General features: G+C 34.4%; 1 long non-coding RNA gene across 2 annotated transcripts in view; it reads right to left on the reverse strand.

The window, feature by feature from the left end:
• LOC143250300 (uncharacterized) overlaps nucleotides 1-26,796 on the reverse strand; it is a 136,081-nt gene that overhangs the window by 81,395 nt on the left and 27,890 nt on the right. For both annotated transcript variants that reach the window (XR_013028131.1, XR_013028133.1), the window contains exon 2: nucleotides 21,535-21,618. This is a non-coding gene — a long non-coding RNA (uncharacterized LOC143250300). The remainder of the gene's footprint in view (nucleotides 1-21,534; nucleotides 21,619-26,796) is intronic.

Consider the following 26,796-nt stretch of genomic DNA (forward strand, 5'->3'; position numbering starts at 1 on the left):
TTACCATGGTGCAAAATCAAAGTGTAAAAAATACAAATGTTAGCATTGTGCAGAAATAAAGAAAAGAATATAAGTTTTAGCATAGTGCAGAAAAAATGTGTACAGAATATTAGTGTTAGCATGGAGCAGTAACAAAGTGTAGAGAATATCAATGTTGGCATTGGGTAGAAACAAAGTGTAGAGAATATCAGTGTTTTTATGGTGCGGAAACAAAGTGTAGACAATATCAGTGTTAGCATGGTGAAGAAACAAAGTGTAGATAATATTAATGTGAGTAAGAACAGAGACAAAAATACAAATAATATCAGTGTTAGCAAAAACTAGAAACAAAGTGTAGAGAATATCAGTATTAGCATGCTGCAGACACATAATGTAGAGAATATCAGTGTTAGCATGATGCAGAAAGAAAGTGTTGAGGATATCAGTGTTAGAAAGTTGCAGAAACAAAGTGTACAGAATATCAATGTTCGCAGGAAGCAGAAAAAAATTGTAGAGACTATCACTGTTAGCATATTGCAGAAAAAAAGTGTAGATAATATCAATGTTAGTATGGTGCAGAAACAAAGAACAGAATATCAGCGTTAGCATGACCGACAAAGAAAGTGTAGAAAATATCATTGTTAGCATGGTGCTGATACAAAGTGCAGAGAATATCAGTGTTAGTTTGGAACAGAAACAAAGTATAGAGAATATAAGTGTCAGCATGGTGCAGAAGCAAAATATTTTGAATATCATTGTTAGAATGGAACAAAAAGAAAGTGTAAAAAATATCAGTGTTAACATGGAACAGAAACAAAGTATAAGGAGCGTCAGTGTTAGTATAAAACATAAATAAAGTATAGACAATATGAGTGTCAGAATGGAAAAGAAACAAAGTGTAGAGAACTTCATTGTTAGCATGGTGCAGAAACAAATTACGGAGAATATCAGTGATAGCATAGTGCAAAAACAAAGTATAGATAATATCAATGTCAGTAAGAACAGAGACAAAATGTAAAGAATATCAGTGTTAGCAGGAATCAGAAACAAAGTGTACAGAATATCAGTGTTGGTATGGAACAGAAACAATGTGTAGAAAATATCAGTGTTAGAAAAGCAGAGAAAAAAACGTAGACAATATGAATGTTTGCATGGTGCAGACACAAAGTGTAGAGAATATCAGTGTTAGCATGGTGCAGAAACAAAGTGTAAAGAATATCAATGTTCGGATGTTGCAGAAACAAAAATTAAAATATCAGTGTTAGCATTCTTCAGAACCAAAAAGTAGAGAATACAAATGTTAGCATGGTGCTTACAGAAAAGGTAGAGAATATCAGTGTTAGCATTGTGCAGAAACAAAGTATAGAGAAAATCAGTGTTAACATGGTGCAGAAACAAAGTGTAGAGATTAACAGGGTTAGCATGATACAGAAAGAAAGTGTAGAGAATATCATTGTTAGCATGGTGCTAATACAAAGTGTAGTGAATATAAGTGTTAGTTTGGAACAAAACAAAGTATAGAGAATATTAGTGTCAGCATGGTGCAGAAACAAAATTATTAGAATATTAGTGTTAGAATGGAACAGAAACAAAGTGTAAAAGAATATCAGTGTTAGTATATAACAGAAAGAAAGTGTAAACAATATCAGTGTTAGCATGGAACAGAAACAAAGTATAAGGAACATCAGTGTTAGCATAAAACAGAAACAAAGTATAGACAATATAAGTGTCAGAATAAAAGCAGAAACAAAGTGTAGAAAACATCAGTGTTAGCATGGTGCAGAAACAAAGTGTGGAGAATATCAGTGTTAGCATGGTGCAAAACAAAGTGTAGGTAATATCAATGTTAGTAAGAACAGAGACAAAAAGTGTAAAGAATATCAGTGTTAGCAGGAACCAGAAACAATGTGAAGAGAATATCAGTGTTAGAATGGAACAGAACAAAGTGTAGAGAATATCAGTGTAGAGCATAAAAAGAAGCTAAGTGCAGAAAATTATCAGTGTTAGCATGGTGCAGAAAAAAATGTAGAGAATATCAGTGTTAGCATGGTGCAAAATCAAAGTGTAGAGAATACAAATGTTAGCATGGTGCAAAACAAACAAGAGAATATAAGTGTTAGCATGGTGCAGACACAAAGTGTAGACAATATCAGTGTTTTAATTGACCAGAAACAAAGTTTGGAGTATATCACTCTTAGAATGGAACAGAAACAAATTATAGACAATATCAGTGTTAGCATGGTGCTAGAACAATGTGTAGAGAATATCAATGTTAGCATGGTGCAGAAACAAAGTGTAGAGAATATCGTTGTTAGCATGGTGGATAAATAAAGTTTAGAGAATATCAGTGTTAGCATGGTTGAGAAACAAAGTGCAGAGAATATCAGTGTTAGCATGGTGCAGAAACAACATGTAGAGAATATCAGTGTTAGCATGGTGCAGAAACAAAGTGTAAAAAACATCAGTGTTAGCATGGTGCAGAAACAAAGTGTGGAGAATATCAGTGATAGCATAGTGCAAAAACAAAGTGTAGATAATATCAATGTTAGTAATAACACAGACAAAGTGTAAAGAATATCCGTGTTAGCAGGAACCAGAAACAAAGTGAAGAGAATATCAATGTTAAAATGGAACAGAAAAAAAGTGTAGAGAATATCAGTGTAGCATAGAGAAGAAGCTAAATGCAGAAAATTACAGTGTTAGCATGGTGCAAGATCAAAGTGTGGAGAATACAAATGTTAGCATGGTGCAAAAACAAGCAAGAGAACATGAGTGTTAGCATCGTGCAGTCACAAAGTGTAGACAATATCAGTGTTCTAATGGACCAGAAACAAAGTTTGGAGTATATCAGTGTTAGAATGGAACAGAAACAAAGTGTAGAGAATATCAATGTTAGCATGGTGCAGAAAGAAGGTGTAGAGAATATCAATGTTTGCATTGTGCAGAAATTAAGTGTAGAGAATATAAGTATCAGCATGGAGCAGAAGAAAAGTACAGAAAATATCAGTTTTAGCATGGTGCAGAAACAAAGTGTAGAAAAGTCGTTGTTAGCATGGTGGAGAAATAAAGTGTAGAGAATATCAGTTTTAACATGGTGCAGAAACAAAGTGAAGAGAATATCAGTGTCAGAATAGAACAGAAAAAAAGTATAGAGAATATCAGTGTAAGCATGGAGAAGAAGCAAAGTGCAGAAAATTACAGTGTTAGCATGGTGCAGAAAAAAATGTAGAGAATATCAGTGTTAGAATGGTGCAAAATCAAACAAGAGAATATAAGTGTTAGCATGGTGCAGACACAAAGTGTAGACAATATCAGTCTTAGAATGGAACAGAAACAAAGTATGGACAATACCAGTGTTAGAATGGTCCCAGAAACAAATGTAGAGAATATCAATGTTGAAATGGTGCAGAAACAAAGTGTAGAAAATATCATTGTTAGCATGGTTTAGAAACAAAGTGTAGAAAATATCAGTGTTAGCATGGTGCACAAACAAAGTGTAGAGAATATGAGTGTTAGTATGATGCAGAAACAAAGGGTAGAGAATATCAGTGTTAGCATTGGGTAGAAAAAAAGTGTATAGAATATCAGTGTTAGTATGGTGCAGAATTAATGTGTAGAAAATATCAGTGTTAGCAGTAAGTAGAAACAAAGTGTAGAGACTATCAGTGTTAGAATGGAACAGAAAAAAATAATAGACAATATCAGTAATAGCCTGGAGCAAGAACAACATGTAGAGAATATCAATGTTAAAATGGTGCAGAAACAAAGTGTAGATAATTTCAATGTTAGTAAGAACAGAGAAAAGTGTAGGGAATATAAATATTAGCATGGTTCAGAGACAAAGTGTAGAGAATATCAGTGTTAGTATGGTGCAGAAACAAAGTGTAGAGAATATCAGTGCCAGCATGGAAAAGAAGCTAAGTGCAGAAAATTACAGTGTTAGCATGGTGCAGAAAAAATGTAGAGAATATCAGTGTTAGCATGGTGCAAAAACAAACAAGAGAATATAAATGTTAGAATGGTGCAGACACAAAGTGTAGACAATATCAGTGTTTTAATGGAATAGAAACAAAGTTTGGAGTATATCAGTGTTAGAATGGAACAGAAACAAAGTATGGAGAATACCAGTGGTAGAATGGAACAGAAACAAACTATAGACAATATCAGTGTTAGCATGGTGCTAGAACAAAATGTAGATAATATCAATGTTAGTAAGAACAGAGACAAAGTGTAAAGAATATCAGTGTTAGCAGGATCCAGAAACAAAGTGAAGAGAATATCAGTGTTAGAATGGAACAGAAAAAAAAGTGTAGAGAATATCATTGTTAGCATGGTGCTAATACAAAGTGTAGTGAATATAAGTGTTAGTTTGGAACAAAACAAAGTATAGAGAATATTAGTGTCAGCATGGTGCAGAAGCAAAATTATTAGAATATTAGTGTTAGAATGGAACAGAAACAAAGTGTAAAGAATATGAGTGTTAGTATATAACAGAAAGAAGTGTAAACAATATCAGTGTTAGCATGGAACAGAAACAAAGTATAAGGAACATCAGTGTTAGCATAAAACAGAAATACAGTATAGACAATATAAGTGTCAGAATGAAGCAGAAACAAAGTGTAGAAAACATCAGTGTTAGCATAGTGCAGAAACAAAGTGTGGAGAATATCAGTGACAGCATAGTGCAAAAACCAAGTGTAGGTAATATCAATGTTAGTAAGAACAGAGACAAAGTGTAAAGAATATCAGTGTTAGCAGGAACCAAAAACAATGTGAAGAGAATATCAGTGTTAGAATGGAACAGAACAAAGTGTAGAGAATATCAGTGTGAGCGTAAAGAAGAAGCTAAGTGCAGAAAATTACAGTGTTAGCATGGTGCAAAATCAAAGTGTGGAGAATATAAAATGTTAGCATGGTGCAAAAAAAACAAACAATAGAATATAAGTGTTAGCATGGTGCAGACACAAAGTGCAGACAATATCAGTGTTTTAATTGACCAGAAACAAAGTTTGGAGTATATCACTCTTAGAATGGAACAGAAACAAATTATAGACAATATCAGTGTTAGCATGGTGCTAGAACAATGTGTAGAGAATATCAATGTTAGCATGGTGCAGAAACAAAGTGTAGAGAATATCAGTGTTAGCATGGTGCAGAAACAAAGTGTATAGAACATAAATGTTAGCATGGTGCAGAAACTAAGTAAAGAGAAAATAAGTATCAGCATAGAGCAGAAGAAAAGTACAGAAAATATCAGTTTTAGCATGGTGCAGAAACAAAGTGTAGAAAATGTCGTTGTTAGCATGGTGGATAAATAAAGTTTAGAGAATATCAGTGTTAGCATGGTTGAGAAACAAAGTGCAGAGAATATCAGTGTTAGCATGGTGCAGAAACAAAGTGTAGAAAATATCAATGTTAGCATGGTACAGAAACAAAATGTAGAGAATATCAGTGTAGCATAGAGAACAGCTAAACGCAGAAAATTACAGTGTTAGCATGGTGCAAGATCAAAGTGTGGAGAATACAAATGTTAGCATGGTGCAAAAACAAGCAAGAGAACATGAGTGTTAGCATCGTGCAGTCACAAAGTGTAGACAATATCAGTGTTCTAATGGACCAGAAACAAAGTTTGGAGTATATCAGTGTTAGAATGGAACAGAAACAAAGTGTAGAGAATATCAATGTTAGCATGGTGCAGAAAGAAGGTGTAGAGAATATAAATGTTTGCATTGTGCAGAAATTAAGTGTAGAGAATATAAGTATCAGCATGGAGCAGAAGAAAAGTACAGAAAATATCAGTTTTAGCATGGTGCAGAAACAAAGTGTAGAAAAGTCGTTGTTAGCATGGTGGAGAAACAAAGTGTAGAGAATATCAGTCTTAACATGGTGCAGAAACAAAGTGAAGAGAATATCAGTGTTAGAACAGAACAGAGAAAAAAGTGTATAGAATATCAGCGTAAGCATGGAGAAGAAGCTAAGTGCAGAAAATTACAGTGTTAGCATGGTGCAGAAAAAAATGTAGAGAATATCAGTGTTAGAATGGTGCAAACCAAACAAGAGAATATAAGTGTTAGCATGGTGCAGACACAAAGTGTAGAGAATATCAGTCCTTAGAATGGAACAGAAACAAAGCATGGACAATACCAGTGTTAGAATGGTCCCAGAACAAATTGTAGAGAATATCAATATTGAAATGGTGCAGAAACAAAGTGTAGAAAACATCATTGTTAGCATGGTTTAGAAACAAAGTGTAGAAAATATCAGTGTTAGCATGGCGCACAAACAAAGTGTAGAGAATATGAGTGTTAGTATGATTGCAGAAACAAAGGGCAGAGAATATCAGTGTTAGCATTGGGGTGCAAAAAAAGTGTATAGAATATCAGTGTTAGTATGGTGCAGAATTAATGTGTAGAAAATATCAGTGTTAGCAGTAAGTAGAAACAAAGTGTAGAGAATATCAATGTTAAAATGGTGCAGAAACAAAGTGTAGATAATTTCAATGTTAGTAAGAACAGAGAAAAGTGTAGGGAATATAAATGTTAGCATGGTGCAGAGACAAAGTGTAGAGAATATCAGTGTTAGTATGGTGCAGAAACAAAGTGTAGAGAATATCAGTGTTAGCATGGAAAGAAGCCGAAGGCGCAGAAAATTACAGTGTTAGCATGGTGCAGAAAAAATGTAGAGAATATCAGTGTTAGCATGGTGCAAAAACAAACAAGAGAATATAAATGTTAGAATGGTGCAGACACAAAGTGTAGACAATATCAGTGTTAGCATGGTGCTAGAACAAAGTGTAGATAATATCAATGTTAGTAAGAACAGAGACAAAGTGTAAAGAATATCAGTGTTAGCAGGATCCAGAAACAAAGTGTAGAGAATATCAGTGTTAGAATGGAACAGAAAAAAAGTGTAGAGAATATCAGTGTTAGCATGGAGAAGAATCTAAGTGCAGAAAATTACAGTGTTAGCATGGTGTAGAAAAAATGTAGAGAATATCAGTGTTAGCATGGTGCAAAACCAAAGTGTAGAGAATGCAAATGTTAGCATGGTGCAAAATCAAACAAAAGAATATAAGTGTTAGCATAATGCAGACACAAAGTGTAGATAATATCAGTGTTTTAATGGACCAGAAACAAAGTTTGGAGTATATCAGTGTTAGAATGGGACAGAAACAAAGTATAGACAATATCAGTTTTAGCATGGTGCACAAACAAAGTGTAGAGAATATCAGTGTTAGAATGGTTTAGAAACAAAGTGTAGATAATGTTAATTTTTGCATAGTGCAGAATCAAAGTGTAAAGAATATCAATGTTAGAATGGTGCAGAAACAAAGTGTAGAGAATATCAGTGTTAGCATGGGCAGAAAAAAGTGTAGAGAATATCAATTTTAGCATGGTGCAGAAACAAATGTAGAGAATATGAGTGTTAGCATGGGCAGAAACAAAGTGTAGAGAGACATCAGTGTTAGAACTGAACAGAAACAAATAATAGACGATATCAGTGTTCGCATGGTGCAAGAACAACGTGTAGAGAATATCAATGTTAAAATGGAGCAGAAACAAAGTGTAGATAATTTCAATGTTATTAAGAACAGAGAAAAGTGTAGATAATATAAATGTTAGCATGGTGCAAAAACAAAGAAAAGAGTATCAGTATTAGCATGGTGCAGAAACAAAGTGTAGAGAATATCAGTTTTAGCATGGTGCAGAAACAAAGTGTAGAGAATATCAGTGTTAGCATGATTTAGAATCAAAGTGTAGAGAATATCAGTGTTAGCATGGTGCAGAAACAAAGTGCAGAGAATATCAGTGTTAGCATGGTGCTGAAACAAAGTGTAGAGAATATCAGTGTTAGCATGGTGCAGAAACAACGTGTATAGAATATCATGTTAGCATGGTGCAGAAACAAATTGTAGAGAATGTCAGTTTTAGCATGGTGCAGAAACAAAATGTAGAGAATATCAGTGTTAGCGTGGTGCAGAAATAAAGTGTAGAAAATGTCGTTGTTAGCATGGTGGATAAATAAAGTTTAGAGAATATCAGTGTTAGCATGGTTGAGAAACAAAGTGCAGAGAATATCAGTGTTAGCATGGTGCAGAAACAAAGTGTAGAAAATATCAATGTTAGCATGGTACAGAAACAAAATGTAGAGAATATCAGTGTAGCATAGAGAAGAAGCTAAATGCAGAAAATTACAGTGTTAGCATGGTGCAAGATCAAAGTGTGGAGAATACAAATGTTAGCATGGTGCAAAAACAAGCAAGAGAACATGAGTGTTAGCATCGTGCAGTCACAAAGTGTAGACAATATCAGTGTTCTAATGGACCAGAAACAAAGTTTGGAGTATATCAGTGTTAGAATGGAACAGAAACAAAGTGTAGAGAATATCAATGTTAGCATGGTGCAGAAAGAAGGTGTAGAGAATATCAATGTTTGCATTGTGCAGAAACAAAGTGTAGAGAATATAAGTATTAGCATGGAGCAGAAGAAAAAGCACAGAAAATATCAGTTTTAGCATGGTGCAGAAACAAAAGTGCAGAAAAGTCGTTGTTAGCATGGTGGAGAAATAAAGTGTAGAGAATATCAGTTTTAACATGGTGCAGAAACAAAGTGAAGAGAATATCAGTGTCAGAATAGAACAGAAAAAAGTGTATAGAATATCAGTGTAAGCATGGAGAAGAAGCTAAGTGCAGAAAATTACAGTGTTAGCATGGTGCAGAAAAAATGTAGAGAATATCAGTGTTAGAATGGTGCAAAATCAAACAAGAGAATATAAGTGTTAGCATGGTGCAGACACAAAGTGTAGACAATATCAGTCTTAGAATGGAACAGAAACAAAGTATGGACAATACCAGTGTTAGAATGGTCCTAGAACAAATTGTAGAGAATATCAATATTGAAATGGTGCAGAAACAAAGTGTAGAAAATATCATTGTTAGCATGGTTTAGAAACAAAGTGTAGAAAATATCAGTGTTAGCATGGTGCACAAACAAAGTGTAGAGAATATGAGTGTTAGTATGATGCAGAAACAAAGGGTAGAGAATATCAGTGTTAGCATTGGGTAGAAAAAAAGTGTATAGAATATCAGTGTTAGTATGGTGCAGAATTAATGTGTAGAAAATATCAGTGTTAGCAGTAAGTAGAAACAAAGTGTAGAGACTATCAGTGTTAGAATGGAACAGAAAAAAATAATAGACAATATCAGTAATAGCCTGGAGCAAGAACAACATGTAGAGAATATCAATGTTAAAATGGTGCAGAAACAAAGTGTAGATAATTTCAATGTTAGTAAGAACAGAGAAAAGTGTAGGGAATATAAATATTAGCATGGTTCAGAGACAAAGTGTAGAGAATATCAGTGTTAGTATGGTGCAGAAACAAAGTGTAGAGAATATCAGTGCCAGCATGGAAAAGAAGCTAAGTGCAGAAAATTACAGTGTTAGCATGGTGCAGAAAAAATGTAGAGAATATCAGTGTTAGCATGGTGCAAAAACAAACAAGAGAATATAAATGTTAGAATGGTGCAGACACAAAGTGTAGACAATATCAGTGTTTTAATGGAATAGAAACAAAGTTTGGAGTATATCAGTGTTAGAATGGAACAGAAACAAAGTATGGAGAATACCAGTGGTAGAATGGAACAGAAACAAACCATAGACAATATCAGTGTTAGCATGGTGCAGAAACAAAATGTAGATAATATCAATGTTAGTAAGAACAGAGACAAAGTGTAAAGAATATCAGTGTTAGCATGATCCAGAAACAAAGTGAAGAGAATATCAGTGTTAGAATGGAACAGAAAAAAAAGTGTAGAGAATATCATTGTTAGCATGGTGCTAATACAAAGTGTAGTGAATATAAGTGTTAGTTTGGAACAAAACAAAGTATAGAGAATATTAGTGTCAGCATGGTGCAGAAGCAAAATTATTAGAATATTAGTGTTAGAATGGAACAGAAACAAAGTGTAAAGAATATGAGTGTTAGTATATAACAGAAAGAAGTGTAAACAATATCAGTGTTAGCATGGAACAGAAACAAAGTATAAGGAACATCAGTGTTAGCATAAAACAGAAATACAGTATAGACAATATAAGTGTCAGAATGAAGCAGAAACAAAGTGTAGAAAACATCAGTGTTAGCATAGTGCAGAAACAAAGTGTGGAGAATATCAGTGACAGCATAGTGCAAAAACCAAGTGTAGGTAATATCAATGTTAGTAAGAACAGAGACAAAGTGTAAAGAATATCAGTGTTAGCAGGAACCAAAAACAATGTGAAGAGAATATCAGTGTTAGAATGGAACAGAACAAAGTGTAGAGAATATCAGTGTGAGCGTAAAGAAGAAGCTAAGTGCAGAAAATTACAGTGTTAGCATGGTGCAAAATCAAAGTGTGGAGAATACAAATGTTAGCATGGTGCAAAAACAAACAATAGAATATAAGTGTTAGCATGGTGCAGACACAAAGTGCAGACAATATCAGTGTTTTAATTGACCAGAAACAAAGTTTGGAGTATATCACTCTTAGAATGGAACAGAAACAAATTATAGACAATATCAGTGTTAGCATGGTGCTAGAACAATGTGTAGAGAATATCAATGTTAGCATGGTGCAGAAACAAAGTGTAGAGAATATCAGTGTTAGCATGGTGCAGAAACAAAGTGTATAGAACATAAATGTTAGCATGGTGCAGAAACTAAGTAAAGAGAAAATAAGTATCAGCATAGAGCAGAAGAAAAGTACAGAAAATATCAGTTTTAGCATGGTGCAGAAACAAAGTGTAGAAAATGTCGTTGTTAGCATGGTGGATAAATAAAGTTTAGAGAATATCAGTGTTAGCATGGTTGAGAAACAAAGTGCAGAGAATATCAGTGTTAGCATGGTGCAGAAACAAAGTGTAGAAAATATCAATGTTAGCATGGTACAGAAACAAAATGTAGAGAATATCAGTGTAGCATAGAGAAGAAGCAAAAAATGCAGAAAATACAGTGTTAGCATGGTGCAAGATCAAAGTGTGGAGAATACAAATGTTAGCATGGTGCAGAAAACAAGCAAGAGAACATGAGTGTTAGCATCGTGCAGAAACAAAGTGTAGACAATATCAGTGTTCCAATGGACCAGAAACAAAGCCTGGAGCATATCAGTGTTAGAATGGAACAGAAACAAAGTGTAGAGAATATCAATGTTAGCATGGTGCAGAAAGAAGGTGTAGAGAATATAAATGTTTGCATTGTGCAGAAACAAAGTGTAGAGAATATAAGCATCAGCATGGAGCAGAAAAAAAAGTACAGAAAATATCAGTGTTAGCATGGTGCAGAAACAAAGTGTAGAAAAGTCGTTGTTAGCATGGTGGAGAAATAAAGTGTAGAGAATATCAGTTTTAACATGGTGCAGAAACAAAGTGAAGAGAATATCAGTGTTAGAATAGAACAGAAAAAAGTGTATAGAATATCAGTGTAAGCATGGAGAAGAAGCTAAGTGCAGAAAATTACAGTGTTAGCATGGTGCAGAAAAAAAATGTAGAGAATATCAGTGTTAGAATGGTGCAGAAACCAAACAAGAGAATATAAGTGTTAGCATGGTGCAGACACAAAGTGTAGACAATATCAGTCTTAGAATGGAACAGAAACAAAGTATGGACAATACCAGTGTTAGAATGGTCCTAGAACAAATTGTAGAGAATATCAATATTGAAATGGTGCAGAAACAAAGTGTAGAAAACATCATTGTTAGCATGGTGCAGAAACAAAGTGTAGAAAATATCAGTGTTAGCATGGTGCACAAACAAAGTGTAGAGAATATGAGTGTTAGTATGACGCAGAAACAAAGGGTAGAGAATATCAGTGTTAGCATTGGGTAGAAAAAAAGTGTATAGAATATCAGTGTTAGCATGGTGCAGAATTAATGTGTAGAAAATATCAGTGTTAGCAGTAAGTAGAAACAAAGTGTAGAGAATATCAATGTTAAAATGGTGCAGAAACAAAGTGTAGATAATAATCAATGTTAGCAAGAACAGAGAAAAAAGTGTAGGAATATAAATGTTAGCATGGTGCAGAGACAAAGTGTAGAGAATATCAGTGTTAGCATGGCGCAGAAACAAAGTGTAGAGAATATCAGTGCCAGCATGGAAAGAAGCAAAGTGCAGAAAATCACAGTGTTAGCATGGTGCAGAAAAAAATGTAGAGAATATCAGTGTTAGCATGGTGCAAAAACAAACAAGAGAATATAAATGTTAGAATGGTGCAGACACAAAGTGTAGACAATATCAGTGTTAGCATGGTGCTAGAACAAAGTGTAGATAACATCAATGTTAGTAAGAACAGAGACAAAGTGTAAAGAATATCAGTGTTAGCATGGATCCAGAAACAAAGTGTAGAGAATATCAGTGTTAGAATGGAACAGAAAAAAAGTGTAGAGAATATCAGTGTTAGCATGGAGAAGAAAGAGACAAGCGCAGAAAATTACAGTGTTAGCATGGTGTAGAAAAAATGTAGAGAATATCAGTGTTAGCATGGTGCAAAACCAAAGTGTAGAGAATGCAAATGTTAGCATGGTGCAAAATCAAACAAAAGAATATAAGTGTTAGCATAATGCAGACACAAAGTGTAGATAATATCAGTGTTTTAATGGACCAGAAACAAAGTGTAGAGAATATCAGTGTTAGAATGGGACAGAAACAAAGTATAGACAATATCAGTTTTAGCATGGTGCAGAAACAAAGTGTAGAGAATATCAGTGTTAGAATGGTTTAGAAACAAAGTGTAGATAATATTAATTTTGCATAGTGCAGAATCAAAGTGTAAAGAATATCAATGTTAGAATGGTGCAGAAACAAAGTGTAGAGAATATCAGTGTTAGCATTGGGTAGAAAAAGAGTGTAGAGAGTATCAATTTTAGCATGGTGCAGTAACAATGTGTAGAGAATATGAGTGTTAGCATTGGGTAGAAACAAAGTGTAGAGACTATCAGTGTTAGAATTGAACAGAAACAAATAATAGACGATATCAGTGTTCGCATGGTGCAAGAACAACGTGTAGAGAATATCAATGTTAAAATGGAGCAGAAACAAAGTGTAGATAATCATCAATGTTAGTAAGAACAGAGAAAAGTGTAGATAATATAAATGTTAGCATGGTGCAAAAACAAAGAAAAGAGTATCAGTATTAGCATGGTGCAGAAACAAAGTGTAGAGAATATCAGTTTTAGCATGGTGCAGAAACAAAGTGTAGAGAATATCAGTGTTAGCATGATTTAGAATCAAAGTGTAGAGAATATCAGTGTTAGCATGGTGCAGAAACAAAGTGCAGAGAATATCAGTGTTAGCATGGTGCAGAAACAAAGTGTAGAGAATATCAGTGTTAGCATGGTGCAGAAACAACGTGTATAGAATATCATGTTAGCATGGTGCAGAAACAAAGTGTAGAGAATATCAGTGTTAGCATGGTGCAGAAACAAAATGTAGAGAATATCAGTGTTAGCGTGGTGCAGAAACAAAGTGCAGAAAATATCGTTGTTAGCATGGTGGATAAACAAAGTTTAGAGAATATCAGTGTTAGCATGGTTGAGAAACAAAGTGCAGAGAATATCAGTGTTAGCATGGTGCAGAAACAAAGTGTAGAAAATATCAATGTTAGCATGGTGCAGAAACAAAAAATGTAGAGAATATCAGTGTTAGCACAGAGAAGAAGCTAAAACGCAGAAAATCACACAGTGTTAGCATGGTGCAAGATCAAAGTGTGGAGAATACAAGTGTTAGCATGGTGCAAAAAAACAAGCAAGAGAACATGAGTGTTAGCATCGTGCAGTCACAAAGTGTAGACAACATCAGTGTTCAATGGACCAGAAACAAAGCCTGGAGAATATCAGTGTTAGAATGGAACAGAAACAAAGTGCAGAGAATATCAATGTTAGCATGGTTGCAGAAAGAAGGTGTAGAGAATATCAATGTTAGCATTGTGCAGAAACAAAGTGTAGAGAATATCAGTATCAGCATGGAGCAGAAAAAAAGCACAGAAAATATCAGTTTTAGCATGGTGCAGAAACAAAGTGTAGAGAATATCGTTGTTAGCATGGTGGAGAAACAAAGTGTAGAGAATATCAGTTTTAACATGGTGCAGAAACAAAGTGAAGAAGAGAATATCAGTGTCAGAATAGAACAGAAAAAAAGTGTATAGAATATCAGTGTTAGCATGGAGAAGAAAGCAAAGTGCAGAGAAATCAGTGTTAGCATGGTGCAGAAAAATGTAGAGAATATCAGTGTTAGAATGGCGCAAAACCCAAACAAGAGAGAATATAAGTGTTAGCATGGTGCAGACAACAAAGTGTAGACAATATCAGTGTTAGAATGGAACAGAAACAAAGTATGGACAATACCAGTGTTAGAATGGTCCCAGAAACAAAATGTAGAGAATATCAATATTGAAATGGTGCAGAAACAAAGTGTAGAAAATATCATTGTTAGCATGGTTTAGAAACAAAGTGTAGAAAATATCAGTGTTAGCATGGTGCACAAACAAAGTGTAGAGAATATGAGTGTTAGTATGATGCAGAAACAAAGGGTAGAGAATATCAGTGTTAGCATTGGGAAAAAAAAAAGTGTATAGAATATCAGTGTTAGCATGGTGCAGAAACAAAGTGCAGAAAATATCAGTGTTAGCAGTAAGCAGAAACAAAGTGTAGAGACCATCAGTGTTAGAACGGAACAGAAAAAAAATAATAGACAACATCAGTAATAGCCTGGAGCAAGAAACAACATGTAGAGAATATCAATGTTAAAATGGTGCAGAAACAAAGTGTAGATAATATCAATGTTAGTAAGAACAGAGAAAAGTGTAGGGAATACAACATTAGCATGGTGCAGAGACAAAGTGTAGAGAATATCAGTGTTAGTATGGTGCAGAAACAAAGTGTAGAGAATATCAGTGCCAGCATGGAAAAGAAAAAAAGTGCAGAAAATTACAGTGTTAGCATGGTGCAGAAAAAAGTGTAGAGAATATCAGTGTTAGCATGGTGCAAAAAAACAAACAAGAGAATATAAATGTTAGAATGGCGCAGACACAAAGTGTAGACAACATCAGTGTTTTAATGGAACAGAAACAAAGTGTAGAGTATATCAGTGTTAGAATGGAACAGAAACAAAGTATGGAGAATATCAGTGGTAGAATGGAACAGAAACAAACCATAGACAATATCAGTGTTAGCATGGTGCAGAAACAAAATGTAGATAATATCAATGTTAGTAAGAACAGAACAAAGTGTAAAGAATATCAGTGTTAGCAAGATCCAGAAACAAAGCGAAGAGAATATCAGTGTTAGAATGGAACAGAAAAAAAGTGTAGAGAATATCATTGTTAGCATGGTGCTAATACAAAGTGTAGTGAATATAAGTGTTAGTTTGGAACAAAACAAAGTATAGAGAATATTAGTGTCAGCATGGTGCAGAAGCAAAATTATTAGAATATTAGTGTTAGAATGGAACAGAAACAAAGTGTAAAGAATATGAGTGTTAGTATATAACAGAAAGAAGTGTAAAGAACATCAGTGTTAGCATGGAACAGAAACAAAGCATAAGGAACATCAGTGTTAGCATAAAACAGAAATACAGTATAGACAATATAAGGTCAGAACGAAGCAGAAACAAAGTGTAGAAAACATCAGTGTTAGCATAGTGCAGAAACAAAGTGTGGAGAATATCAGTGACAGCATAGTGCAAAAACCAAGTGTAGGTAATATCAATGTTAGTAAGAACAGAGACAAAGTGTAAAGAATATCAGTGTTAGCAGGAACCAAAAACAATGTGAAGAGAATATCAGTGTTAGAATGGAACAGAACAAAGTGCAGAGAATATCAGTGTGAGCGTAAAGAAAAAGCTAATGTAGAAAATTACAGTGTTAGCATGGTGCAAAATCAAAGTGTGGAGAATACAAACGTTAGCATGGTGCAAAACAAACAATAGAATATAAGTGTTAGCATGGTGCAGACACAAAGTGCAGACAACATCAGTGTTTTAACTGACCAGAAACAAAGTTTGGAGTATATCACCTTAGAATGGAACAGAAACAAATTATAGACAACATCAGTGTTAGCATGGTGCCAGAACAATGTGTAGAGAATATCAATGTTAGCATGGTGCAGAAACAAAGTGTAGAGAATATCAGTGTTAGCATGGTGCAGAAACAAAGTGTATAGAACATAAATGTTAGCATGGAAAATAAGCAGAAACCAAAGAAAAGAGAAAATCAGTGTTATCAGCATAGAGCAGAAAAAAAGCACAGAAAATATCAGTGTTAGCATGGTGCAGAAACAAAGTGTAGAAAATGTCGTTGTTAGCATGGTGGATAAATAAAGTTTAGAGAATATCAGTGTTAGCATGGTTGAGAAACAAAGTGCAGAGAATATCAGTGTTAGCATGGTGCAGATAACATCAGTGTTAGTAATAGAAAATATCAATGTTAGTTAGCATGGAACAGAAACAAAATGTAGAGAATATCAGAGAAGTAGCAAAGAGAAAGAAGCTAGCAAATGCAGAAAAATTACAGTGTTAGCATGGTGCAAGATCAAAGTGTGGAGAATACAAATGTTAGCATGGTGCAAAAACAAGCAAGAGAACATGAGTGTTAGCATCGTGCAGTCACAAAGTGTAGACAATATCAGTGTTCTAATGGACCAGAAACAAAGTTTGGAGTATATCAGTGTTAGAATGGAACAGAAACAAAGTGTAGAGAATATCAATGTTAGCATGGTGCAGAAAGAAGGTGTAGAGAATATAAATGTTTGCATTGTGCAGAAATTAAGTGTAGAGAATATAAGTATCAGCATGGAGCAGAAGAAAAGTACAGAAAATATCAGTTTTAGCATGGTGCAGAAACAAAGTGTAGAAAAGTCGTTGTTAGCATGGTGGAGAAATAAAGTGTAGAGAATATCAGTTTTAACATGGTGCAGAAACAAAGTGAAGAGAATATCAGTGTTAGAATAGAACAGAAAAAAGTGTATAGAATATCAGTGTAAGCATGGAGAAGAAGCTAAGTGCAGAAAATTACAGTGTTAGCATGGTGCAGAAAAAATGTAGAGAATATCAGTGTTAGAATGGTGCAAAATCAAACAAGAGAATATAAGTGTTAGCATGGTGCAGACACAAAGTGTAGACAATATCAGTCTTAGAATGGAACAGAAACAAAGTATGGACAATACCAGTGTTAGAATGGTCCTAGAACAAATTGTAGAGAATATCAATATTGAAATGGTGCAGAAACAAAGTGTAGAAAATATCATTGTTAGCATGGTTTAGAAACAAAGTGTAGAAAATATCAGTGTTAGCATGGTGCACAAACAAAGTGTAGAGAATATGAGTGTTAGTATGATGCAGAAACACAGAGAACATCAGTGTTAGGCAGAGAATATCAGTGTTAGCATTGGGCAGCAAGCAAAAAAGTGTATAGAATATCAGTGTTAGTATGGTGCAGAATTAATGTGTAGAAAATATCAGTGTTAGCAGTAAGTAGAAACAAAGTGTAGAGAATATCAATGTTAAAATGGTGCAGAAACAAAGTGTAGATAATTTCAATGTTAGTAAGAACAGAGAAGAGAAAAAGTGTTAGTAGGGAATATAAATGTTAGCATGGTGCAGAGACAAAGTGTAGAGAATATCAGTGTTAGTATGGTGCAGAAACAAAGTGTAGAGAATCATCATGGTGCCAGCATGGACAAAAAAGATCAGTGTTAGCAGGATCCAGAAACAAAGTGAAGAGAATTATCAGTGTTAGCATGGTGCAGAAAAAAGTGTAGAGAATATCAGTGTTAGCATGTTAGCATGCAGAAAAAAAACAAAATCAAGAGAATCAAACAAGAGAATAAATGTTAGAATGGTGCAGACACAAAGTGCAGACAACATCAGTGTTAGCATGGTGCTAGAACAAAGTGCAGATAATATCAATGTTAGAAAGAACAGAGACAAAGTGTAAAGAATATCAGTGTTAGCATGGATCCAGAAACAAAGTGTAGAGAATATCAGTGTTAGAATGGAACAGAAAAAAGTGTAGAGAATATCAGTGTTAGCATGGAGAAGAATCTAAGTGCAGAAAATTACAGTGTTAGCATGGTGTAGAAAAAATGTAGAGAATATCAGTGTTAGCATGGTGCAAAACCAAAGTGTAGAGAATGCAAATGTTAGCATGGTGCAAAATCAAACAAAAGAATATAAGTGTTAGCATAATGCAGACACAAAGTGTAGATAATATCAGTGTTTTAATGGACCAGAAACAAAGTTTGGAGTATATCAGTGTTAGAATGGGACAGAAACAAAGTATAGACAATATCAGTTTTAGCATGGTGCACAAACAAAGTGTAGAGAATATCAGTGTTAGAATGGTTTAGAAACAAAGTGTAGATAATGTTAATTTTTGCATAGTGCAGAATCAAAGTGTAAAGAATATCAATGTTAGAATGGTGCAGAAACAAAGTGTAGAGAATATCAGTGTTAGCATTGGGTAGAAAAAGAGTGTAGAGAGTATCAATTTTAGCATGGTGCAGTAACAATGTGTAGAGAATATGAGTGTTAGCATTGGGCAGAAACAAAGTGTAGAGACTATCAGTGTTAGAATTGAACAGAAACAAATAATAGACGATATCAGTGTTCGCATGGTGCAAGAACAACGTGTAGAGAATATCAATGTTAAAATGGAGCAGAAACAAAGTGTAGATAATTTCAATGTTATTAAGAACAGAGAAAAGTGTAGATAATATAAATGTTAGCATGGTGCAAAAACAAAGAAAAGAGTATCAGTATTAGCATGGTGCAGAAACAAAGTGTAGAGAATATCAGTTTTAGCATGGTGCAGAAACAAAGTGTAGAGAATATCAGTGTTAGCATGATTTAGAATCAAAGTGTAGAGAATATCAGTGTTAGCATGGTGCAGAAACAAAGTGCAGAGAATATCAGTGTTAGCATGGTGCTGAAACAAAGTGTAGAGAATATCAGTGTTAGCATGGTGCAGAAACAACGTGTATAGAATATCATGTTAGCATGGTGCAGAAACAAATTGTAGAGAATGTCAGTTTTAGCATGGTGCAGAAACAAAATGTAGAGAATATCAGTGTTAGCGTGGTGCAGAAATAAAGTGAAGAGAATATCAGTTTTAGCATGGTGCAGAAACAAAGTGTAGAAAATATCAGTGTTAGCATGGTGCACAAACAAAGTGTAGAGAATATCAATGTTAGCATTGGGTAGAAACAAAGTGTATAGAATATCAGTGTTAGCATGGTGCAGAAACAAAGTGCATAGAATATCAGTGTTAGCATGGTGCAGAAACAAAGAAGAGAATATCAATGTTAGCATTGTGCAGAAACAAAGTGTAGAGAATATCAGTGTCTGCATGGTGCAGAAAAAAGTGTAGAGGATACTAATGTTAGCATGGTGCAGAAAAAAAAATAGAATATCAGTCTCATCATGGTGCAGAAACAAAGTATAAGGAACATCAGTGTTAGCATAAAACAGAAATAAAGTATAGACAATATCAGTGTCAAAATGGAACAGAAACAAAGTGTAGAGAATAACAATGCTAACATGGTGCAGAAACAAAGTGTAGAGAATGTCAGTATTAGTATGGAGCAAAAACACAATAATTAGTGCTTGTAAACTGGAATCTTATAGATTCGGTTTATTATTGAATCAATTTAAACAGAATGATGTTCGGGTCGTGTGTACGTAGTGGGTAACGTTTTGGATTTGAAACCAATCGTTCATGTTTCTCTACCGTCATTAAACAAAATTGTATTCCTTTCTTTCAGACCGTGGGTGCGCCAGATGAGTGGGAGGAGTTATACAGATCTTGGTATTTGTTTATTGTGGGGCGCTGGTTGTTCTCTAGCAGCATTCCTTCTGATTTATTAGTTCAAAATATAATTTAGCTTTAAGCGAATATCCGAAGCAAACAAACAGTAAGATATTTTAACAGAACAATGTTTGTTAAAATTTCTAATACAGTTTTATTCACGTGGGAGATATACATGCATGTTATGGTATAAGTGTGAATTTATATATTGGGTTTTTGGGGGGTTTTCACTCAAATCTCAGAAGCTTGGTCAGAATTTCTGATAAATTTTCCCCAAAGTTTACGACAATGAAACTTTACGAATAGCTTCCTATTTTCCTGTTTTATATTTATTGTAGGAAACGTGGGCTGTCCCGAAAACAATTTGATTGTTTAACTGATGGCACTGCTGCTCGAGGGCTGTTTGTTTTTTCTACCCGTCCCTGAACTAAAAAGGAGGCGGGTAGTCAATACCAACCACAGGTGAACTTTTAAGCTACTCTAGTTGAACAGTTGGACGAAACCGTCACTTACGGACGGCCCCAAACTGAAGAGAGCATTTTTCTCTTTTGACGATAATTGGACGAAACCGCAGAGACTTCACGTCCACAGCCCGACATGCTGACCATTGTGATGTGTCCAGCCTTTGTAAATAGAGATGTCTTAATGTTTGTTGTTAAGAGCATGTGTTGCGCTCACTGCACTGGGATCAAACCCTAAACATTAGCTTAACTAGCTTGTCAAGTTAAGACTGAACCGTGAGGGTTTGTGTGTGTGTCTGTGAAAAGTCACTTCAAAGGCGGGTATTGAAAATTGTAAGAAAAGAAACTTGAAGAGGTCTTCAGTCCACAACTTGATGTCAGTCCAAGGAAATGAATCAGGATAAAAATTATAATTTGAAGAATTTCTTGTGAAAGTTTTTGCAACTAAAGCTAGATGAAATATGAACCAGACGCAACAAAATCTTTGATACAGTCAGACCAAGTAGTGCTTTGAAATGTTTGAGACATATATGGGAAGATGTTCAATCTGATGTGCCCACTGCAAGAACAGAATCCTGAATTTCGAACTTGCTGCTGAGCTGTCAAGGAGTTCTTGTGACGGACATTTGGGAAATGTAGATTCGTAATTTTTCCAACAAGTTAAAATGTGTTGACAGTCAATTGCAGTCCACCACAACAGTGTGAAGAAAAACGTATAAATACAAACTAACAGTGTGAACGAAAGTATGAATATACAAACTAGCAGTGTGAACGAAATATGAATATACAAACTAGCAGTGTGAGGGAACGTATAAATACAAACTAACAGTGTGAAGAAAAACGTATAAATACAAACCAACAGTGTGAAGGAACGTATAAATATAAACTAACAGTGTGAAGGAACGTACAAATATAAACCAACAATGTGAAGGAATGTATAAATACAAACTAACAGTGTGAAGGAACGTACAAATACAAACTAACAGTGTGAAGGAACGTATAAATATAAACTAACAGTGTGAAGGAACGTATAAATACAAACCAACAATGTGAAGGAACGTATAAATACAAACTAACAGTGTGAAGGAACGTACAAATACAAACTAACAGTAAGAAGAAACGTATAAATACAAAGTAACAGTAAGAAGGAACGTATAAATATAAAATAACAGTGTAAAGAAACGTATAAATACAAACAAACAGTGTGAAGGAACGTATAAATATAAAAACAAATACTGTGAGGGAAAATATAAATATACAAACTTACATAACGTGTCTTTGTGGTAGATCTCTGGTGACTTCGGTTCGAAGCCGTACGTACCATGCCACAAAACATTCTCCGCACTTTAACCTGTGGGTACGTTGTAAGAATGGTAGTTAGTTCTTTACCATGGATGGTAGTTGTGGTAGAACGCTGTAGACTGGCTGCATTATCAACAGGTGATTTATTTATTTATTTAAAACAAAATTGAAAATATAACTATTTAATTCATACTCGTTATGAACGAGTGAAGTAACGTTTATTTTCCAAGCATCAAGATTTTGGAATAAAAATAGTTTCATCGTATATAACTTTATATAGACTTGTTATTTTGGAAATAATAGTTTTATTTCCGTTTGAACTCATATGTAGTTATATTTAGTTTATTTTCCATTTGAACTCATATGTAGTTATATTTAGTTTATTTTCCATTTGAACTCATATGTAGTTATATTTAGTTTATTTTCCATTTGAACTCATATGTAGTTATATTTAGTTTATTTTCCGTTTGAAATCATATGTAGTTATATTTAGTTTATTTTCCATTTGAACTCATGTGTAGTTATATTTAGTTTATTTTCCGTTTGAACTCATATGTAGTTATATTTAGTTTATTTTCCATTTGAACTCATATGTAGTTATATTTAGTTTATTTTTCATTTGAACTCATATGTAGTTATATTTAGTTTATTTTCCGTTTGAACTCATATGTAGTTATATTTAGTTTATTTTCCATTTGAACTCATGTGTAGTTATATTTAGTTTATTTTCCGTTTGAACTCATATGTAGTTATATTTAGTTTATTTTCCATTTGAACTCATATGTAGTTATATTTAGTTTATTTCCGTTTGAACTCATATGTAGTTATATTTAGTTTATTTCCGTTTGAACTCATATGTAGTTATATTTAGTATATTTTCCATTTGAACTCATATGTAGTTATATTTAGTTTATTTCCGTTTGAACTCATATGTAGTTATATTTAGTATATTTTCCGTTTGAACTCATATGTAGTTATATTTAGTTTATTTTCTGTTTTAACTCATATGTAGTTATATTTAGTATATTTTCCGTTTGAACTCATATGTAGTTATATTTAGTTTATTTTCCGTTTGAACTCATATGTAGTTATATTTAGTATATTTCTGTTTGAACTCATATGTAGTTATATTTAGTTTATTTTCCGTTTGAACTCATATGTAGTTATATTTAGTTTATTTTATATTTAGTTGCAAAACGTTTACTCAACGATACATGGTTTACAAAACACACAGTTTTGTCCCACATTAATTTTTTTCTTTAATATAAAATTTACGAACATTGCACAGACATGAGAACCTGAAACACAAGACTCGTACTTAGAAAGATATTGGTTAAGCATCCTGGACTTGTCATATGTATTGGTTCACCTTTCACATCCTGGACTTGTCATATGTATTGGTACAAGTCATCTTCTTTATTCTGGACTTTTCACATACATTAGTTCAAGTCACTTTCTTTGGTTGGAGATAATCTCAGAGAAACCATGTTTTGTGTTTGTTCCTGTGTTGTGATAACACAGAACATTCTTAAGGACATCATCGATTAGAACACTTTACGTCAGCTAACTAATGAGTTGTGACTGTTTATAACTCAATCCTACAAGGTAATTATAAAAATAACTGAACATAAAAAACTCGACAACCATCGATTTTTATTTAAATACATGTATTATTTAGTCACGTTATGTAATTTTTTTATTTCCTCGACTAACGTTTTCTTAGCAAGTTTGAGAAACTTGAATTTGGTCACCGTCCTTTTATCTTGTTTCCTTTATTTAAATAATCTAACGTGAGAGTTCAGCCAGGATCACCGTACCTTACGCAGCCGAAATGGACACTTATAGTGTTTTACGCTGAATGAAAACAACGACACAAAGTGAGGTTGTTTTAGTTCGTTTCTGGTAATGGAAGGTCTGGTGTAATAAATCTGCTTCACAGAAAAGAACCGTTACCTCCACTTTGAACAAGATATTACTATCTGGTACGATATCATTTTAAAATGGAATAATGTGTTTCATCCGAGAAAAGTTACAGTGTGATAGTGATTCTGTTAACTTACACGGTCCAGCTTGTTTGTTTTGAATTTCGCACAAAGCTACTAGAGGGCTATCTGTGCTAGCCGTCCTTAATTTAGTAGTGTAAGACCAGAGGGAAGGTAGCTAGTTATGACCACCTACCGCCAACTTTGGGTTACTCTTTTACAATGAAAACTGGAATTCACCGTTATATTATAACGCGTCCACGTCTGAAAGGGGCAAGTATGTTTCGTGGGAAAGAGATTCGAACCTGCGAGCCGAGCGCCCCAACCATCTGGGGCCAGGGTCCAACACTACTGAATTTATTTTAACAATTTTAAATATATTAACATAATTTAACAACAAAAGTATTTACGTACTCTCACGTGACCGTCACCTCATGACACAGACACAAGCTACTTAAACCTAAACAAATTAAGCAAGTGCCTTGTTTGCTGCAGTGAAGTCGTATCGGAGTCGTAGGTCGTGATATTAACAAGTGAATATAAAGTTTGCACTACAAACTTTAAACTTTCATAACTTTTAATTTTACCGAACACCTTTCTATTCTGAATATTTCATTGATCAGTGTTTGAGATTCAGTTGTCAGTAGCATGAAACGAATAGTGTATTCGGTCATAATTCCAAGAATGTGGTCTCGAGTGCATTTACACGACGCAGAAGAAAAGAAAACACAACATGTTCCTTAAAACCTACACGACAGGCTTTCAACGTGTTTTGAAGGGGGGGGGCAGACGGGTCATCTAATCACGCGTGTAATCACCATGTTTAAAAGAAGAATGAATAACACCAGACCTGGTAAACTTGACCATAGAGATAGACCGAGAGCTCTGAGGCTGAGATCTTAAATGTGTACGTCCATAGTGGTTAGTCACACATCTACCGATACACATCCAAATGTATCTTTTATCCCTTATTTCATCTCGACGTAACCATGGTAACAACATTCTCAGTCTCATTGTCTTCTTTTGCGTGCTCAGTCGACAGCTAATCGCAGGGCTAAACAGCTGATATGGATCTAATACCGGATAAAAACACTGCTTCGTGAGATCCATGATACACCGCCTCAGAGATAACCTCACTACGCTACATGATCACCACTCCTTCGTTAGATGCTAGATGTGCTTTCTGGCCGATGAACCTGGCTTGGAACTTCCCCCTTGCTCTCCTGTCGACATGCCGACATTTCCAACTGCATGGAACCTCAGGTCACCTGCATAACTGCAGTAGACCCTATCACACGGGAGAATAACTCGAGCTGTGGTTAAAGATTAAAGATATTGACCTCAACGTTCCTCACTGTTATAGCTGTTAACCGTTTCTTTCGGTTTGAAAATCTGACTATACCAGCCAGTAGTTAAAACAATGAGAAGACCGATAGTGTAAGTTTCGTTTTAAGCAACACAGGTTTTGGTTTCGGTTAATTAAAAGGAAATAAATAAGTTGGACATTTCGTTAAAAAAATAAAAACGAACCTCAGAAAGAAAGGGAAACAAAAGTAATATTTTTCTATTCAAATGCACCGCAATAGGACTGTTACCTTCTTTGTTTTTCTTATAGCAAAGCCACAGCAGGATATCTGCTGAACCCACCGAGGGGAATCGAACTACTGATTTTAGCGTTGTAAATCCGTAGATTTACCACTGTACTAGAGGGGAAATAAAAAGAAGCACATGTCTTAATTACTAAGTAGGTAGCTTTAGTCGGCCATAAATGTTACAGGGCTACAATAATGGCTTCTTAACTATCAACAAATTGGCCAGTTTTTATTTCTTCTTTTCTTAAGTTTCTAATGCAGTTTGTCTCGAATATAATTAATTACATTTAAAAAAAAAAAAAAACATCCATGGTCGCAAATCACAGTTGGTGCACGTGGAGCACTGCGTCCTCGTGCTCCTCCAGTGAAAAAAAATCAGCTTGATCACGTGCACCGAATTCATCATATGCTAAGGAATTGCTACTTCTCAGTACCTCTACTTTTGTAATTCGTTTTATTTAGAAAGATACATTCCGATTTTTAATTCACACGTTGATAGAAACGGACACCTATTTCTTTCTAAAATCTCTTCTAAAGAAATGAGAAAGGTTTCTGCGTAACCAAATGTATAAAGAACATATAAAGAACAACATCGTGCAGGTGGTGCTTTTTACCTTTCCATGGAGTAGAATCATAATAAACCCACTGTGTAGCTACAAATAAAAAATGATTCGCTACTTAATGGTTTCTTTTCTTTCTTGAGAATAGACTGAAACTAAATAACTCAACATCAGTGAAAAAGTTTATATCGCAGCTCGAATGCTTGTCTTACTTCACGTCAACTGAATTAGAATCTAAGCGACCGTTTCGAAAGGTTTACCTAAGGTTTTGCTCTGCGTTTATCAACAGTATTGTTACCCTCGTTTTAAAGTGAAACGTGACTTACACGCTGGTAAAACTCACACTTAACCATTTTTCCCATCCGTTCCTAGCGTGCACGGGAAGTCAGTCCCTGAAGCGTAATTTGTATGGGAAGGAATAGAGAACATATAATCTAATTTATCGTGTTATAAATAAACCAGTTTCTCCAGTTCATAGAAAGCCAGTCTCTAGTCATGATGATATCTTATAAACCAGTCTCTCCAGTTCATCATGATGTATTTTAAACCAGTCAGTCTCTAGTTCATAATGCTGTTTATAAACCAGTCAGTCTATAGTTCATAATGATGTATTTTAAACCAGTCTGTCTGTAGTTCATAATGGTGTATTTTAAACCAGTCTGTCTATAGTTCATAATGATGTATTTTAAACCACCAGTTCATAATCGTATTTTAAACCAGTCTACTATAGTTCATAATGATGTATTTTAAACCAGTCTGTCTATAGTTCTATTTTAGTTCTATAGTAATGATGTATTTTAAACCAGTCTGTCTATAGTTCATAATGACGTATTTTAAACCAGTCTGTCTATAGTTCATAATGATGTATTTTAAACCAGTCTGTCTATAGTTCATAATGACGTATTTTAAACCAGTCTGTCTATAGTTCATAATGATGTATTTTAAACCAGTCTGTCTATAGTTCATAATGACGTATTTTAAACCAGTCTATCTATAGTTCATAATGACGTATTTTAAACCAGTCTGTCTATAGTTCATAATGACGTATTTTAAACCAGTCTGACTATAGTTCATAATGACGTATTTTAAACCA

The sequence above is a fragment of the Tachypleus tridentatus genome, chromosome 5 (genome assembly GCF_004210375.1).
Source record: "Tachypleus tridentatus isolate NWPU-2018 chromosome 5, ASM421037v1, whole genome shotgun sequence".
Lineage (NCBI taxonomy): Eukaryota > Metazoa > Arthropoda > Merostomata > Xiphosura > Limulidae > Tachypleus > Tachypleus tridentatus.